Source organism: Tamandua tetradactyla, chromosome 19 (genome assembly GCF_023851605.1).
Source record: "Tamandua tetradactyla isolate mTamTet1 chromosome 19, mTamTet1.pri, whole genome shotgun sequence".
Classification (NCBI taxonomy): domain Eukaryota; kingdom Metazoa; phylum Chordata; class Mammalia; order Pilosa; family Myrmecophagidae; genus Tamandua; species Tamandua tetradactyla.
In genome coordinates, this window is record NC_135345.1 from 63,483,855 (window position 1) to 63,503,326 (window position 19,472).

The 19,472-nt window shown below is 34.0% G+C and overlaps 2 long non-coding RNA genes across 4 annotated transcripts; one reads left to right on the forward strand and one right to left on the reverse strand.

The window, feature by feature from the left end:
• Window positions 1-540: 540 nt before the first annotated feature.
• Window positions 541-6,792, reverse strand: LOC143663655 (uncharacterized). Of its 3 annotated transcripts, none has more exons than XR_013166097.1 (4): window positions 6,610-6,792; window positions 4,889-5,063; window positions 1,787-1,860; window positions 541-680 (listed from the first exon to the last, which is right to left on the reverse strand). It is a non-coding gene; the product is annotated as an uncharacterized LOC143663655 (long non-coding RNA). The 3 variants fall into 3 exon arrangements; XR_013166096.1 differs by having other exon boundaries at window positions 1,750-1,860; XR_013166095.1 differs by lacking the exon at window positions 1,787-1,860 and having other exon boundaries at window positions 6,610-6,790.
• Window positions 6,793-6,867: 75 nt separating this feature from the next.
• LOC143663656 (uncharacterized) lies at window positions 6,868-18,574 on the forward strand. The gene is made up of 3 exons (XR_013166098.1): window positions 6,868-6,973; window positions 7,578-7,756; window positions 18,332-18,574. It is a non-coding gene; the product is annotated as an uncharacterized LOC143663656 (long non-coding RNA).
• Window positions 18,575-19,472: the final 898 nt, after the last annotated feature.

Below are 19,472 nucleotides of genomic sequence, written 5' to 3' on the forward strand. Positions count from 1 at the left end.
CTATGAAATACAATGCAACATCTTAATTATCATTCATTTGTACATCAACACCAAAATATTGCGGTGGATCATATATTACATATTCTATTGATAGTAAGTTGTGTCAGACAAGCTCTTAAGGTGACCCTGCAATCCTTACCTCCTATTGTTTATGTTCTTTTGTGATATCATCTCTTGAATATCAAGAGAGAACTATGACTTTCTTCTAGTCAGTCTAATACAGGAAAGATGATAGGATGCATACGTCTGTATGCATGTGATGTGAATATGTTCTGTACAACCCCTGTTAAACCACTTGCTACTTTGTGTTGAGTTTATCAGTTTGTCAAATTTCCCCAATAGGATGCTTTATTTTGGAGATCAGCAAAGGTATTTTAGTCATCTTTAAATTATGATATACCAGGAAAATAGTTGTTCAATGTATGTAAATTAATGTAAATAAAATTCAATTGAAAATATTTCAAGAATTATTTGCTCACAATGCAGAGAACAACAATGTTCATGTAGAGAAATTGAATTTTACAAAAACGAATTGGACATTTGTTCAATTTTTGTTCTCCTTTTTATTTGTTCTCCTTTTTATTGCCATAGTTACAATGCACTTTTCAAAGTGTCCTTATAATATTCACCGGTTTTCCACTTTGCTGTCTTTAAAAATAGGAAGAAAGCACACTGTTCATCTAGAAAAAAAAAGAAAAGAAAGACAGCATTCAATATATTTTTAAGTATTATATGCAAACATTTTTACTCGTGTCATCATGTCCAAAAAGAGCAAAAGATATTACAGTATGATATAATGAGTCTCAAAACACAAGGGAAGGGCAGGCCACGGTGGCTCAGCAGGCAGAGTTATCGCTTGCCAGAACAGAGACCCGGGTTCGATTCCCAGTGCCTGCCCATGCAAAAAAAAAAAAAAAAAGAAAAAACCCACAGGGGAAACTATATTAAGTGGTGAAACTGATGACTGAATATCATGGCTCTATTTCTATAGTAATCCATGAACACTTAGGTACTGGACTTCATTTCTGACAATTTCACCAATGTCAGATTATCTGTGGATGTTAAGTACATTTTTTAATTTTTTATTTTTTCTTTTGCATGGGCAGGCACCAGGAAACAAACCTGGTCTCCGCATGGCAGGTGAGAACTCTGCCTGGTGAGCCAACATGGCCCGCCAGTTAAGTACATTTTTATAATGACCTGCCTCACTCATGATGAGTGAACAAAAAAGTTGTTCTCTTCAGAACAATGCTTCTGCCAAAATTACACCAATGTTAACATTTTCATTGCATCTAATTTGCTATTTGCCTGATTTGAAAGTCTTATTCTAATTGTAATAATTATATGGAAGATTGTTAACAAAGTAAATTTAGTATATGTAAAAGATTTAACACTTTTTCTCACAAAGAAAAAAAAATGGAAGTATCCACATGAGCAGTGAAGGAAGGGAATCAATGTTTGTTGAATTTATGCATAAGTGTGCACATATGTATACATATGTATATATGTATATAGATATGTATAATTTGCGCTATGCATATACATGCATATGTAAAAATAATAAACATACAAATTAACAGTGTGATCACTTTATTCATTTCCTATACACCTGTTCATGAGGAAGGGATTTGCCTGCCCTACATCCTATGAAGCAGTGATCTCCCGATCAAACCACAGGGATTTAGAGGAAGGTGTTTCATCAGTCCACATGTACATGCTTATGGATTATAATTTAGATTCTGTTTTTACCTTTATTGGGCATGATTTAATGACAACCAGGACATACGTGATTTGGATAGGGATGTGTGCCTTGCCAGAAGGATATGGTACTGGGACAGCCAAAACCTTGATGTAGATTACCTTAAAGAAAAATAATTGGACATACATAAAAAATAAGAGAAATTAAAGTTTGTTCCAAATCCCAGAACTCAATCCATATTTGTAAATGTATAATTCAATTACTGTTTGGCTTAAATGGGCTTGTGAGGCTAGCCCAGAAATGTAATTTATACTATTTTCTATTTTAATATTTTTTATTTAATATTGTCCAATTGACTTATCAAACAAGTCAATGGACTTTTAAAATAAAACCCATTTATAAGTTAGAGGCCATCTGTACAGTAGATTCACTGCAGTTATATATAAAATTTTTTTTTACTGTGAGATGGAGTTAATGTATAAAATACTACATTATGCCACGATTAAAATATTATTACTAACCTGCATTTAAAAAATAATATGAAGTGACCAAACACTTGACATGCAAAACTGGATGAAGTCAGAGGAAATGAGCCAAAGTTTATTAGTCACATATAATCACAGCTTGGAGAGGAGGACACTACACAACATGCAAGACCCCAGGGGGATTGCATATAGGAGCAGAGTGAACCCACAGGGACTGTGGAAGGCAGCCTTTATGTAATAAGAAGCTGTGGTTTCCCCTGGGTTCTATGAGGATGTAATTGGTTCATTTGAAGATTTTTGTAGGTTGTCAGAGAAGCAAAACCCTTTAGGCTGAGGACAGGGTAGCATGTCACTTGTCCAGTTGATAGGGGATCTAGGTGGGTGGGTCCCTTTTCCCACTGGGTGGGAAAAAAATATCTGGTGATAGCAAGGGAACTCATAATTAAGACTTTGGGACCTGTGAGGCTCAAAGATATCAAGTCAGCACCTGAAATTTTAGGCTTTACAATATAGAGACTGAATAATGACTTAAGCATATTCCACATAAACAATCGACCAACTTGTCCAGAAGGCAAAAAAGTGTCTTATTTTAGTAATGGCAATAAGAAAAAGAATAGTTAAAATATGCACAGTTATATTATAATAAATGGTATCTCTTTTCAATAACTTTGTTCCTGGTTCACTAAACAAGTTTAAAGGAAAAGGCAGCTGTATATGCTAGAAGGCCCCAATACAATGGAGTTAGGCATAAGGCATTAGACCTGATGCAGGTTTCATAGCTGCTTCATCTATAAAATATGAATGATGGTTACTACTTTGCACCACTATTTGATATAAGAATTAATTGAAATAATGTTTATACAGTGACTATAGGACATTATTTCTTCCAAATTTGAGAAGGAGCAAAGTGATCAAAAGTTATTTGACAATAACTCCAATACCCGTATGGTTTTGGTTTAATACCTGTTTTTATGTTGTTGGAGAAGGACATTGCCTTCATATGATTTGAAAACTGACAGAAAAAATGTTATGCTTGTTTTATAAAAATGCTTATCCCACAAGAACGATGATGATGTGTGACATTTTTACATTATTTCTTTTGCTTCCAAAACCTTGTAGGCCTTACTAAATAGATAATCCCTTACATTTGTGTTGTATCTTAAAATTTGCAAGGTTTTTTCACTATTCACTTTTTCATTAGTATTTAGTTTAAACTTCACTCAAGCCTGTGATGCAAGCATTTTGAAAATTTTTTTTCAAGGTTGCAGTTTGGCTGTAGTTTGTCCATTCAGATCTGGAATATGAATTCAATTATTTTAACTCCAATGACTAGTGTTCTTTCCACCACGCCATGGCTCACTCTGTAAAGGATTTCCTCCCATGAATAATTTAGGTCATATTAAATTGTCTCCTTTTATCAAAGATATGTCCCAAGTTTAATGGACACAATGTAGTTATGATGGGAAATCAAATAAAGAAAATTCTGCATTTTGAGAATAAGGTTAAGAAAGCAAATAAGAACAGGAGTATTAATTATAGAGAAGGGACACTGTGTTATCACCAGATATCCCAGAACTGCAATAGGATTAAAGGGGAAAAGGTAACACAGAGAAGATCACTAAAAAATACTTAAATATGTTTGGTAATTTGGTTCCATTCCAAATTCATATTACTCAATTCCTTGACTTCATTTTATAATTTAATATGCACTTCAAATGTTCATTCAAACAACAGTTACTATTTATCATATACTGTTTTAAGTAATGGGGATGCATCTGTGAACAAAAAATGAATGAAAATTCCTGATCTCCATGTAAATTAAATTATTTTGAGAATATAAAAATGCTTATGATTGTCTCATAAACCATGGTCTTTTTTATCTATCAGCCTCTACCTGCAATGTTCTTCTCTTCCTGTTCACCTAGATAATGTCCATTAATCTTTAACATTCTGCTTAGTTCTCACCTCCTTCATGAAACTTTACGGACTAAAATGGCTGGCAGATTCCCCATACTTTATATACCCATATATGCTCTCTAATACTACACTTCACATATTTCTTTGCCATTATCATTTTTTTACTTCAAAGCAGAGTAGATTTTTTCATCTGTGTGTCCCCATAATAAATTCAATCTCTCACACACTGTAGATATGCAATACATGCTTGTGGAATGAAAGAATAAATCTGCTTTGCAAATATGCTCAAGAGCCATCCTTGCTTTGTTTGATATATTTATCTTTTTTGCAGACTGAATTTTGGTAAATGTTTACCTAAATTTTCCAATTTGCTAGTCTTCATTGATCAAATGTCTAGATACCTGTCATATTTCTTCTTCAAATTGGAACCAGGTAGAGAAGTTTTTCTTTGTCCTTACAGAACTTTTAAAGAGCCAAATGAATATCAAAGACAATCATATTACTAAAAAATATAAGGAATCAAGATCTTCATAGCTAATACAAATATTCTAGATATAACTTCGTATTTTCTGTTTAGTAATTATGACAAGTACTTGTGGATTAAATGCATATTATACAGACAACAGACATATATACACACACACACATATTTGCACACACACATACTCACACAAACACTACTAATGATTGACATTCTTATTTCAATTTTTAAAAGGTCTGGACAGCACACTAGCCCAAAGATAATAAAAAATGATTAAATTCCAAACCCATTAAGGAGAAAAATTACCTATGGAGTTGGAGTTGATCTGATATATCCAGCAAAATTGGGGATAACAACTTGAATAATGATCCGGAAGACTGACAGGGTGACTGATAGACTTCTGTAAACCCATGGGGCTCGCAGAGGATTTCTTTGCTCTCTGTCTGGAGGCACAGCAACTGGCATGGTTTCTTTTCTACAGCTGAAGAGTATTTGAATATGTAATGAATCAAGGTATATTTTTCTTGCTTTTCTCAGTTATTTTATAAATGTTGGAAAAATAGTATGCATATGCATTAAACAGGCATATCTGTATTTAATAATTATCCAGTTTTTAACTGTGATTTATTTACTTATCTTTTACTCTTTCTTATCTGTGAGTTTTATTTTATTATGCTAAATGAGCAGCCACTTAAATAGTAACTCACAGCATCAATTAGTCTATTTCTTCATGCTTCTCTTCATAATTCTTACTTTAAGATCAAGTCCTTTGCCCTGGCTAACAACCTTAGTACTTTAGAAGCTGTGTGAGCAGTGGGTAAGTGAGCACACCTGGGCTGACTTTCCTACCTTATGACTTAATAGCGGGTAACTTTGGCCAAAGTATTTACCCTCTTTGTGCCTATAGAGAAATACCTCATAGCATTATTATAAAGATTGACTAGTATTGCATATAGAGAAACCATAAGGCTTGTAAGCACCCAGAAGTTTTGGTTCTTTCCCTGTCCATGAATACAGTTCCTTATATAACTAAGGGCTCATTTATTATTATTATTTTTGTAACAAGCTAAAAGGAAAACAAAGCATATTTTTAAACCCTAATTTTAAACCCTAATTTTACACATGAAGGAACATGCTCAGTTACTAGCCAAAGTTCATTTAGCTGGAAAGGTCTTGAGAAAATAATCTTCAAAATACATATTTAGTATTATAGAATTTTAAATTACCAAAGGAGAATGGTGGGAAGGAACTAATATGTGCTGGTGCCTACCACATGACAGGCTCTGTGCCATGCACTTAATTTTCATTGTTTTATGTTATGTCTACCACAACCTTAAATGGCAGATACTTATTTCTTAAGAATAAATTTAAGCTCATGAAAATCATTAACTTGTTCTGCTCACCCAAACTATATGTGAATTTTACATTAAAATCCAGGCAATGATGACTTTACATTGTAATCTTTGTATTTTAGCTATGCCTGGAGGAATTGTAGAGATAATTTGCGCCATTACTTCTTTTTGTATTGTCTGGTAAGAAAAAAATCAATTAATTTAATCAAGGCAAAGCCAAAACTTATGCTCAACTTTTAACTTAGTATTTAGTTATTATTTTTTTAAACTTTTATATGGCTTATTGTCTTCTTAGAAGCATTTTAAAATTGCATTTGTCTGAAATTCCCCCTTATTTCTGAGCCTGCATGTCCATAGAGTAGACTTTAAGAGATTACTGGATTCAAATCTTGAGATCATCAGTGTGCTATTTAGCAACACTCAAGTCAAGTCTATATTTCTTTAATTCTTATTTTGTCTTATATTGTGAAGAGTGCTAGTGAAAGATTTCAAAGTACTTTGTCAAGTATTAAGTGACAATAGTTATCATAACTGCACACTTCTAATAACAAAAACCACTTAAAGCTACTTCAAGTATATCATTCAAAGCAATATGATAGACAGATAGATAGGTAGATAGATAGGCATCTTTCTATCAGAGGGTTTATATTTATCAAAGTGTCTATAAAAGTTCACCTTACAAAAGTGTCCTTTTCGTTTTCCTTCTATGCTATTTTTATTTTCAATTTCCAAAAATTATCTAACTTTTCAGAACAACTCTTTGGCCTGACTACTTCATGAATCCTCTAGTTCTTCAAAATAATAGCCAGGACATTTAAAATATGGTCTTCTCCTCAGATACATGAAATATATGTCATAATGGGTGTTTTTTTAAACACAGATGACATCATTTTATCATCATAACAGAACTGAGAATTCATAGTTCTGTCATATAAAGAGTGCGCTAGGAAGTTCATTATTTATAATTGGCAAAAAGTTGATAAAACACACTAAAAAACATAACTGATCTTAGGATGTCTTAAAACATAATGACTTTTTAGTAAGCTGTCTTTTTTTGTAATAATGCCTTGTTGAAGCCTATCTGGCCATGGGTTGAAAGGAAGCTTTAATTATGAATGGCCTGATGATAGAAGCTATCTGCCTCATTAATTTCTCATATTTAGCTACCCAAAACTCCCTTCACCTTTCCCATAGTAAAGCAACTCTTGCAGTACTTACTACTTTTGCTTATTCAGTTTTAAGATATATACTTGATTCTCTCATAAGCTCACTCAAAGTAGTAATGTTTTTTATTGTTATTAAAAAGTATCACTATGACTTATTAAATTGATAAAATATGAACAGAAATGTTGAGAACTTAGAAGCATTGTCCTTACCTCTGCCATCTGTAAATTTTAGGGTAATGAAGTTTTTAGTGGCACATATTTTCCACCACACGGTGCAGGCAGAGAATCAGTGCTAAGTACTATTATTGAATGGGGTAGTGATGGTTTGAACCTGTGTATACCCCAGAGAAATACGTTCTTAAATTTAGTACAATCCTCTGAGTGTGAACCCATTTTACATAAGACTTTTTTATGAAGATACTTTAGTTAAGGTGTCACCCAACTCAATCAGAATGGGTCTTAATCCTATTACTACAGTTCTTTATAAAAGAATGCAACTCAGATAGAGAGAAAACCACAGGAAATAAGATGCTGAAACCAATGAAATCGGAAGAGAAGGGAAAGATCTGAAGACACCACTGGCCACCAGGCCCAAAATGCTGGTCTTTGGAGAGAAAACATCACCTTGATTTGGACATTTTCCCAGCCTCAAAACAGTAAGTAAATAAATTTCCATTGTTTAAACAGAGTCATTTCACAGTATTTTCTTGAGCAGTCTAGGAAACTGAAACAGGGTCTGTTTTTTCATAGCATATGTTCAATAAATGTGATTTAATCTATCTATTTATATCTATATCACTTTATTTATGCATATGTAGTTATATAAAATTTTGCATATGATTAGATATCAGTGTACCAAAATTATTTGTATACATTATCTTCAAAATATAGTTTAAATTATTCTAAGAAATAATAAACTGCAGATTGATTAGGAAATTATTTTTATTTTTAATTATCATCTGTTTTCATTTATTTGAACAGAAGTCTTGTTATGTTAACTGTTTGAATTTATATATCCACTCTCAGGTTTCAAACTAATATTTTTCTCTTCACCATGTATTCTGTAGATGAAAAAGATAAGTATTTTTTATTACTTTGCAGTAAGGAGATTGAAGTTTATAAAAAACAATTTGTTTTTTAGTGCTAAAGTAGTGAATGATTATTTTTGCAACAATAATTTGCCAAATTTTTATGCTGACAAAATTCGTTCAGGTATTTTTTTTTACACATAGATGTACATTTATTCACTGTAGCATTGAATGTTGACTGTGTGTCAGAGAGGTAAATTTTGGATTTTTCCAGAATATGCAATGCCATTATAGCTGTAATCACCAATATTTTTTTTCTACAGCATCAGTCTCCTTCCTTCAGATTCTTTGTTTTCTTAAGATAACAGGGCCTCTCTAGAGTAAGGATGCAGTCATTGTACATTTTGTGGAGAAGATACAAGTTGTGGCCAAATGAAAGCTGCTACTGTGTTTTATCTGGCTTCTTAGAGACAAGACTCTAAGGTCAAGATAAGATATATTTGTGTGTTCTTTATTAATTGCTTTACATTATGATGACAGGTTGAAACATAGGGGACCTTCTAATTTATTCCCTAATGATTGTGTGTGTGTGTGTGTGTATGTTTGCACATATAATGTCTCAGAGAAAAGCAAAAAAAAGAAAATGTAATGTACAATGAATTTAGAGATGAGAAATGTAAAAGGAGACATTGATGTTCTGATAGCCAGAGCCACAGCCAGTGCTGAAATTATGGCCATGTTGGAAGCATTTCACCAGTTTGAAGAGGAAAAATCCATGAAACCATTTTATTCACAGCCTTAAACAAATCTGAAATGCAGGACCAATTTTTATTTGCATAGAAATCCCATTACTCATACAATTAACAATTATTATGCTTTTTGAAGTTCTACATGTCCTTTTAAGGACTGCATTGGTTTGTTTATCTGCAAAAATTTAGTTAATAGGATAGTTCGTCTCGCTTAATATATTTTCATGCTACTGCTAACATTATTAAATTTATAATTTTGTTTTTATGCTTTTTATACTTTCAATTTTCCAAAATGAACCCGTGGCTAAAATGTGGTTCACTGAAGCATAAAAAGTGATGAAAATAGTAACATAAATAGTACAACCCTAAATAAGATCCTAAACAAAGAGCAAACTGGTCTCCAATGGTGAATATGAAATTCAAATCTCTATATGTTAGAAGAAATAAATCTGCAAGTGTCATGATTTCACATATGCATCAGGAGAGGAAAAGAGCAAATAGGAAGCACATTTTTGAATATCTAAACAAAATTGAATTTTATTTGACTGGAGATATGCTCAGTGCCATTCTCCAGTTCATTTTTGGTTATAAAGTCTTGTCAGGGACATAAATGTTCAACATTCATGAAGGATTAATTGGTGTGTTCACTCTGCTTCCTCGTCATTTTTCTAGCTTGTATTTCTTCCCCAGGATCACATGAATTAGGGAAGTGATGTGAAGCATCAACAAGTATAAGATCACAAAGAAAGAGAAGAAAAGAAAAAAAGAGGGAAGGGGAGAAATGGAGACAGAAGGACAGGGCAAAAAGTGGGAGAGAAAAAATGGAGACAGGAAAGGATGGACTCAAATCTATGATCTTCTCTGAGGAATAGACAGAAAATATCTTTAGCTTTAGCCAAGAGAATCCTGTATGGATCCTATTCAACCACAGAGCCATGGCCTTTGTTTCTAATGGAGAGGTCCACCAGTAGATAGGATTCAGCTTTTTTGATATGAAAACCTTGGTGAATATATTTAAAGTGTCAACTGGTTCATCTATGCTATCCAGCTGTTTGGTAAAGTGCTTTTTACTGTCAGGGTAAATGGTATTCACTTCTACAATTAATTGTTTGGACCTACAATTAACAAAGGAGATAGTTCTCAGTAATGTGGAGATTCTCCTCCTTCAATCAATCAACTTTGGAAGTCTTATAAGCCAAAACTGAGGATTTCAGATGTCAGAAGAATTTTTTTGTCCCAATTTCAGCATTGGCTGTGGCTGGAATTTCCAGTCAACCAGTTTCCCCTGGGGAATTTAAGCTAAGGACTTCAGCATCCCCTTTATGGTAGTTTCTAGCCAGGCCCCAAGGTCATGTGAGCCATTCTCTGAAGAACCCCGACCAACACAATCTGATTGCAATGAAATAGTACTATATCTTACTCTTAATTTGTCTTGCCTACTCCCAAATGCCTCATCACTTGGGGATAATCCACCATGCTATAGGCTGGGTCAATTGTACGCCCCCCCAACAGAGGGAAACTTAGACATAATATTTTCTGGTCACAGGTGATGTTAGCGTTCACACACTGCAGGGGTGGGGTGTGATTAGAAAGAGCACATTATAAATTGTTATTTGATCTGGGACTTTTGTGCCCCATGTTAATATATGTTCTTTGTCTTAGGTAGGGTGTCTGCATGAATTTTTAAAATTCTTGTTGCTATAAGCACACTGTTTCTGCAATCAATGTTATCTCTAAAGAACATCCACATTATTTCAGAAAGTTTCCTCAGTAACATATCAACAATATATATTCAGCACATTGAGTTACTTGACCTTATCCTTCAGGGCTTAAAAACAAAATGTTTAATGTTGAGGATTAAATATTGGAATTTTAAAAATTTATTGCTTAGCAAACACTTTACCTTTGATATTTTGATTAATTTCTCAGCAGTTGATTATATTTTTACATTTTTCACTTGTTGAAGACATATGCCAATGAGATAATATCAAGTGAATTTAAGAATCACATTAAAACACAGTAAGAAGGGTGGGCCACAGTGGCTCAGCAGCCAGAGTTCTTGCCTGCCATGCTGGAGACCCGGGTTCAATTCCCGGTGCCTGCCCATGCCAGAAAAAAAAAAAAAATACAGTCAGAGAATATAGACAACTTTCTAGAAATGAATCTAATATAGAGTGGATTAGGAATTCATTCACTGTTCTTCAAGGATACAGGGTATAGGCCCATTTCTCTCTTTTCTTTAAAATTAATTTAGAAAATGAGTAATTTAAAATGATGTAGTCATAAATACCTTAGCTAACTTTATTCAGTCATTTTCGAAGGTAGGAGATTTTTAATGTCCAATCTTGACACTGATATTTGTCTTCTACTTGCCTATCTGATTGAAGACTCTCTAAAGAGAGAAGGGAATGACAGAGTAGATGAAAAATGGTACAACAGAAGATCCTTAGTTCAAAGGCCAACCATTGCTGGGAAAGGTGACACTAGCATCAGGATCTTAGAAGAAAACCACAACACCAATGAATTCACAAAGGATGTTATTCAACCCATGGCCTGCAGGGTTGGTCTGAAACAATAGTTGCTACTCCTGTGTGAGAAGGTAAAAGTAGAAATTGAGAAGAGAGATTAAAATCTTTTAGAACAATTGACAACCTACTTCATACAACCAGTAATCAATGGACTCATCTCAGTGAACTCTTTGGACTATTTTTGGTAAAGTCCACCTTGTAGTGTAAGTCAGATGCCATGTGAGATGCTTATGTGCAGTAGTTCACAACAAAATTGTGAAGTTTTAAATTTAATATGTAAAGTATAACTCAAAAAGGTATAAAATTTAGAGTAAATGTGTTATTTTTTTATAATTTTGCATCATTTTATTTTTAAATTAAACCTGTTTTTAATTTATAGTTTAATTGGTATTAAGTAAAATGAGGAAATGATCCTAGTATTATTTATTTACAAATGGTGAAAAAGTCTTTACTGTATTTATTTTTCAAGCAAAAGTTTTCTGAATGTGGCAAAATGGATAATGTCAAAGAACAAAATGAACATAGGTAAAAAAGAGATTTCATTTAAAAAAACAATTGCAACGCAGTAAGGAAAACCCTCTGATGGAAGATTTGCAAGCATCTCAAAGGTCAGGCAGAAAGAAGATTTGCAAGCATCTCAAAGGTCAGGCAGAAAGGAATTTTGTTCTGTAGGGAGGGATGAACTAGGCCTGTAGCAGGCAGCTCCTGCTTGCCCAAGCCATTTCCTCTCACAGTAGGCAGCCCCTGTTTACTCAGGCCATTTCTCCTTTGAGAATTCTCCCTTGCCCTGGGAACAGATGAAACTGCAGGTAGACAGGATAAGAAAAATTCCTGTGGAGACCCCTCCACTTCTCTACATGGGTATGTAGCCAAGTGCTTCCTTTAAAACCCCTGATGGGGGCTCAGACTCTCAGAGGCTACTCTGCTGAGCCTTACGGCCATAGATGAATAAAACCTACTTCCTGAAACTTCAGAGCCTCGACCCTAGTTTATTCTGTTTCTGCGTAAGATTCCTGGAGGCTTGCAGCCTTGTTCCTGGTTTTGCACAACAGTATGAAGGAATGGGGTGAGGGTGTTGCATGATGAGAAGTTGATCAAGAAATGTCTTTCCTTTAGGTCAGTCAATTGTCAATTCTCAGGAAGAACCATTAAGGAGGGGTTGTTTCAGGTTCAGAAACTGGCTTAAGGTGAGGGTGGGTCACAGTTGAGGGCCCCGGATCAAGGGAGAAGTTTAACTAAAATTTGAACAAGTCAAGTTAGCAGGTAGTTTTTCCAGATTGGTTAGTGAGTACGAACAGTTCAGCTAATGATTTACGGGGCAACAAATGGGAATGTGGAGGGTCTGTATCTAGCCTTGTCTTAGTTAAACAAGGGGGGTATCTGTGAGTCTAAGTTAGGTCAAATGGGGAATGGTAGTTATTTTTAGTAAGTCATTTACTGTAACACAAGAGGATGGGAGGATTTCTTAACTGGAGCTGTTAGGAGCACAGGGCTCAGGTAAAGTTCAACATTGTCAGTAGCAAACAAAATAATTGTGAGGGAAGTACCTGTAAAGAGGAAGACCCAAAGAATTACTGTAATTTTACTTACAAATATGTTCCCTTGTATATGAAGTTCAGTTTTGTTGCCATAATTGATAAAGAAATCCAAAAATTAGTGCTATTTGTGGGGTCATAATATGGTTAAGGAAGGAACAAAGCCATTAAAACCCAAACAGCAATTATGAACAAGGCAGAAATAATTTCAAAATGAAAAGAATTATCTGAAAAGAAAAAGTATTGTATTAAAAGCTGATGGAAGTGTATTTAATATTTTATCTATAAACATTAGTGCTGTGCAGACTTCTAATAAAATAACACTTTACTAAGACAAAAAATATATAATTGCCATGACATTATATTTGCTTAGAAACATTGGGTGAAGGCAGTGAACATACCATCCTCTACTTTTGCTATTACTTGGGATTTTTCAAAATGGGTAATGATAAGGAAATTCATCTCAGAGAACAAAGCTATTAAAATCTTTTTCATTGCAACTAGGCAAATGCCCATCTGTGGCTAACATAGGAGTCTTTAAAATCCTTGCGATTTAAACACAACAGTGATAGGAAGGAATGGTATTTTTTCAACTTCATTGCATCAAGCAAACATAACTAACTCCGAAACAACAAAAAATATAAACGCTTATGTAGTTATTAAATGTGGTTTGGAGTAAAGTTCTGAGAGTGCAGCTGCTATATCAGAAAAACCTTGTGTAGTATAATGCGGATTAAAGAGTAAGCTTGTGCTAGAATATAAATCAATACACTACTTTTCATGGAGAAAGACTTACTGTTAAAATATAAGTGTGTAGTGACATAGAAAAATTTATCTATTACATAAAGTCTAAAATATTAAAGTTGAGGTTATTATTATGTGATAGTACAGAAGCTGATCATAAACAACTATTAACACATGCTAAGATAAAAATCTTCTATTCACAATGTTTGAATTACAGAACAGCCTTTAGTATTTGTACATAATAAAAATGAATTTGAGTCCAACTTCTTAAACATATAAACAAGAAAGCTAGTCCTCTTAATTTATTATATATATATTCAGCACTGTTAATGCTCTTAATTACTACATGCAAAAGAAGGAAGACAACATTGTTTTCAATGGTAGATAAGATCGAAGAGCAAATACAAAAATTAAAAGTCTGGAAGAACCATTATTACAAATTCTTTTCACATGTTCCTTAATTTAAGAACAATTTTCAATGAAGTAGTGGATGATTTGATATTATATTAAATATCTGAAAATCATCACTGAATAACTCAAGAGTTTTATAGAAACTTATTAATCCACCTATGGGAATCTATGAATTCAGAGTTTTTTCCCTCATACAATAATTAAAATTTAACCATAGCTTTACAAGATAAGTTGTTGAATTGCTAGTGATACATCACTGAAGAGATATTTTGAAAATCAGCATCATTTGCTTCATTCTGGATAAAAGTTAAAAATGAATATTGTGAGATTGGATGAAATTCCTTTAAATTTCATCTTCCAATATATTTAACAAACCTGAGAATGGCTTCTTTACTCTGTTATTAAAATGAAACATAGACAGTTAGATATATAATATTCCTAGTGATTAGATAAAATAAGACAGGAGACAATTTCACAGATTATGAGAGTTGGAGGGACCAAGGTGGTGGGAAAAAAGATGGAAAGAAGTGGATAGATTCAATGTATTTTTCAGAGGAAAAGTTGAACAGAATTGGTGAGATTGGAATGATAGGTGATTGAGCAACATTGGATATCCTGATGTCTATAAAATCATGACACGAATAAAGTGGAGGCCATAAACTGAAAAAGGAAAGACAGGATGAGGGGCAAATTTGTGGTGGTAAGTATTGAATGTAATCATAGAAATATTGTTTTAGGTACCATAGATAAATTCAACTGAAGACAGCTGTTTTCAAAATTCAGGAGCACAAATATGAGAACCAGATGATATATTTGTGACCCATAGACATAAACAAATGAGCATTCAAACTAATGAATTTGAAGATATTGTTTAGGGAAAGAATATAAAGTGAGAAAAGAAAAGGGCTGAGTAGTCTCAACGTTTAATTGAGTAAGAGAAGTTAAAATGAAATATTGTCTTAAGGAGAGAGGGAGAGAGAGAAGCTTGAATGCTGAAGTGTCATGAAAACCAAGAGATGAGAGTACTTTAAAAATGAGATTTTTAAATGTGATAAAAGGTGTTAGGAGTTAAATAAATGAAAACCAAAAACATTCATTGGATTTATTAATGAATGCAAAAGTAGTCTCAGTATAGTGAATGGAGGAAGTGGATAACACTCAACAACCTTAACTGTTGACAACTTTCTTTATGAAGTATGGCTGTGAGGAAGAGTAGAGAGATATGAATTAAATTGAAGTTTAGTGTATGATCTGGGGACTTTGTCTTTTAAGACAAGAGAAACTAAATCATCATTCAATGCAAATGAGTAAGTATTAGATGGAGATATAGAAGAAAAGAAATGTGCCATGGATCAATATTCCCGGAGACTCTGCTCACAATGGTGCTGCCCAGCTTTAAGTGGAGACTTTAGACCAAGGGAAGTTGTTGAATAAATTTGCTCCTTTTAGATATCTCTCTCTTGCCCAAAAAGAGATATATGTAACAAAGATGTTAAATTTATTGTTCTTTAGAAAATAATTTTAGCAATTGTTTTCATTTGGGTTTTAAAATGCATCATTTTCTTTTAGTTTTTGTTTCATATTCTTTTGTCAATCACATGTACTTTATAAGTATGAATTCTTAGTTTAATCTACCTATTTAAAATTCCAATTCTTTCCTTATGCTACAGTGTTGTTCTCATCCTCATTTTCCCCTAGTTTTTTTTTTTTTTTTTGCTTCATCTATGCATTTATCCTTATTGGAATTTTAACTTATTTCTGTTTACTTTCCTCCTATTCTTTTTTCTCTTGACATATCATATATTTTGATGCTGTTAATTTGGTCTTAGCACTAAACCAAAATTGAATCCTCCTTTCCTTACTTAAAAACAATTCCACTTCTCCATTTCAATTTTTCTTGTAATAAAAATTTTGTCTAATGATTTTTAATCAATATCATCACTAAGAAGTTAGTATATAGAACTCCTTTCCCAAATATAGAAGACTCTTGGTTTTCTTCCCCTAACTAACACTCAAAGAACTCACACCTCTTATTTTTCCCCAGGGACTCTCCATTGTCTAATGATGACTTTTAATAAAAATTTTAACCAGGAGATTAAAGAACAACTTTAATTTTAACCAGAACAACTGGTTAATTTAGGACTCAGTTAAAATCCTTTCGTGGCAGATCTGATATACTGAAGTGATTTTTTCTTTATATATTCATAACATGTGGCACTTAAAAAAAAAAGACAGCAGCATTTTAAATTTAATTGTTTCTAACATATTCGAGCATTGGATTTGATGCCAACTGACATAGCACAGTAAGGGATAGCAAGCAAGACTAGTGATCATTCTGATAGATACTTAGACAAATAGGCATGGTAAAGATAACCTCTCAATGCTACTACACAAAATGTATTCCTTCTGGGCCTTTAAATTTTCATGCTACAATTTTCTTTAAAAAAACAACAAATAATTAGAACCATACTACATATGCGATTTTGTTGTGGTTGGCAGGTATGTTTCTCAGTTCTTTTGTTCCAACCTCAGTCTTAGCCAGGATGCGTGTGCTTATGACTCAGGGGTATAGCTTTCTCTGAATTCCTGGTCCCGCCTTCATGGCAGACATACTTTCTCTCACATTTTGTGTAGGATCTATAGAACGAGCACATTTCCTGATCTTCCACCCATGGTAGTGAAATTCTTCTTTTTTATTAGTGGGGAGTTTGGCTGTGAGTGAATGTCCTACTCTTACCCAAGGATAACAGTTCTCTGTTTCATATCAGTGCAAGATTCTGGGCTCAATCGGATTCTCGGCCTTTCCTTCAATGGAAGATGGGTTTGGCCTGTTGTCAGTTCAGGGCGAATGTGGGAATGCAGATTTTCCAGCCCTCCTACAAAGACATCCGGCCTTCCCCTGGATGAGGTGAAGGCAGGGTATTCTGCCCCATTCCTACCAGCAGGTAGTTTGAGCTGGTGCCCCTCACGATAGTGACAGCAAATCTTTGCCAAAGACCAGGGAGGGGAAGGATTTCCTGCTCCTTCTTCAGTGTCAGTCAGCGTTTGCTGTCAAAGCAAGGTGAGGTCCCACACAAGAGTGGATTTCTTGTCTCTTACTCAGTGATGGCTGCTATTTGTTTTCTTCAGCAAAAGATCTGGGACATGGGCAGGTTTCTGTCATGTCCCCCATCAGCCGCCGATCCCCACCAAGCATTCCTGCAGAGCCTAAGGCATTAATGTGTTTCTCTAGGTATATGCAATCCACTCTCAAACACTGGCAGGCCCAGGAAGCCTGGGTCACAAAAGGGAGTTCATTCAATTCTCTTGCTCTGTCCCAGCTTTGTAGAGAACTGTGGAAAAGAGCTGGACAATGGACACAAGCTGTCTTTGTATCTGTGACTCTCAAAGATATTCTAGCCCACTTCTGGGTTTGTCATGCCTCAGAATTAGATTCACTTTGCTATTTTGCAACCTCAGATCACTGATGGGCTCAAAAATTATGGTGCGGTTTATCCAGCCTTTACTCATTCTTAGGTTGGAGTAGCATTCTGTTTCAGATTTATACATCTTAAATATTAATGGAAATTGTTTTAATTATATCCTGAATCAATCTTCTGTCTGGTATTTCTGGTATATTCCATAATAACACTAAACTTTTAGTTATATTTTTATACCAGATTTGCATTCTGTGTTTTCAAATTTGTCTTATTTTCTTTCTTTCTTTTATGAAAGAAAATTTCTATGTCTTTGTTCATTTTTTCTGTTTTATCATTGAATTTCTATGATGATATCCTACCATAGTTTTTCTTACTGCCTCAGTGTGTATTTTAAAATTTAGTTTTTAGCCTTCCTCATTTCAAATAGTTCTTTTTTAGTCCACACTATCGTCCTTCAATTTCATATATTGGCTTTCCTTTGTATATTACTGTTCCTGTTTCCTACTCTTATTTCACAGCAGCCAGCTCTCCATATAACTGTTTTTTTTACCCTATAACCTTTTGAGGATGAAGAAATTTTTCTAACATTTCTTAAAATTATAGTATAATATCTTTTCCAGATATAAATATTTTTCTTTTTATTCTGTGCTTTAATATTCCTTGTGTTCAGTGTCTCCAAGTTTTGCTTATTTTAAAACTATTCTGCCTTTAGAACTGATGTTTGCACACAGGAAGTAGGTGTGTATACTATAGTTTAGTGACTTGGTTCAATATTATTATAACATTCTTTTCTTCCTCTCTGTTTGTGTACATTTAGGTAGAAGTTGAAAAGTTTGGATCAGAGACTGCTAGTAAGACTTGATTTTTAACCTAAAACCTGATATCAAGGATGGGCCACAATAGCTCAGAAGGCAGAGTTTTCGCCTGCCATGCTGGAGACACGTGTTTGGTTCCCGGTTCCTGCCTGGGGAAAAAAAAAAACCTATATCAAGTTTTAGACAATGACATAGAGTCTATGTTCATCATGTTGATGCTGCAATTGGTGACTTTTGATAAAATAAACAGCTGTTTGTTACTGATATGGCATAAAAGGTATGTGGTACTTAATCACTGTGTGCATCTTTGGTTTAATCCATTGTAGTCATACATTTATATGCCTAATAGGTGGTCTGCACTATCAAATCTCCAGGGTGGCATCACACTATGAATTTCAGAACTTTAAATTTAACAGCATTTGTAAAGCAGCCCTACTTAAACTGGTTTTCGGGCTAGTACCTAGTTAGATAAACTAAAGCTTTTTTCAATTTTAATCTGTATGAGGAAAGAACATCTAAATTAAAATCAAACACAAAATGGTTCTCATTCCCCTTTCAGTTTTTCTCCCAATTTAGGAGATATCTTAGCTTCTAAGTTGGGAGATACATATCATAGCTCTGTTTTCTGATGCCTAAGTTATTTGGTCTGCATTTCCAGGGCCAGTCCAGTTAAGTGTGAATTCTTCATGTTTATGCTATAAGGATATGATTGAAAGATAGTCAGATATAGGAATGGGGCACTGAAATCCTGGTGAAAAGCAGTCCTGGAAAATGAAATAGAGTCCAGATTCTTAATCATAAATTGAAGCAAACTGTTACATGTGGGGCTCCCAGAAATGAACCTGACTATCACGTGTAAAGGGTCATAATTTTTAGAGTTTGAATCAAATGGAGTGGGATGGTAACTTTGACCCAAATTTATTAGGTGTTAGACAATGCCCATCCCTCCCTTCATTTCCTGTCCTTTCACAGATGATTAATCAAGATGAAGGGTTTAATAACTTGCTGGCAAGTGGTAGAGTCACATTTTGTATTCATATCTTGTGGTTGCAAATCTAATGCTCATTCCCTTCTACTATTCTTACTATGAAGTGCAGGATGCTGTTTGGATTTTGCAGTTACAAAAGACCAAGCCTGATCTAT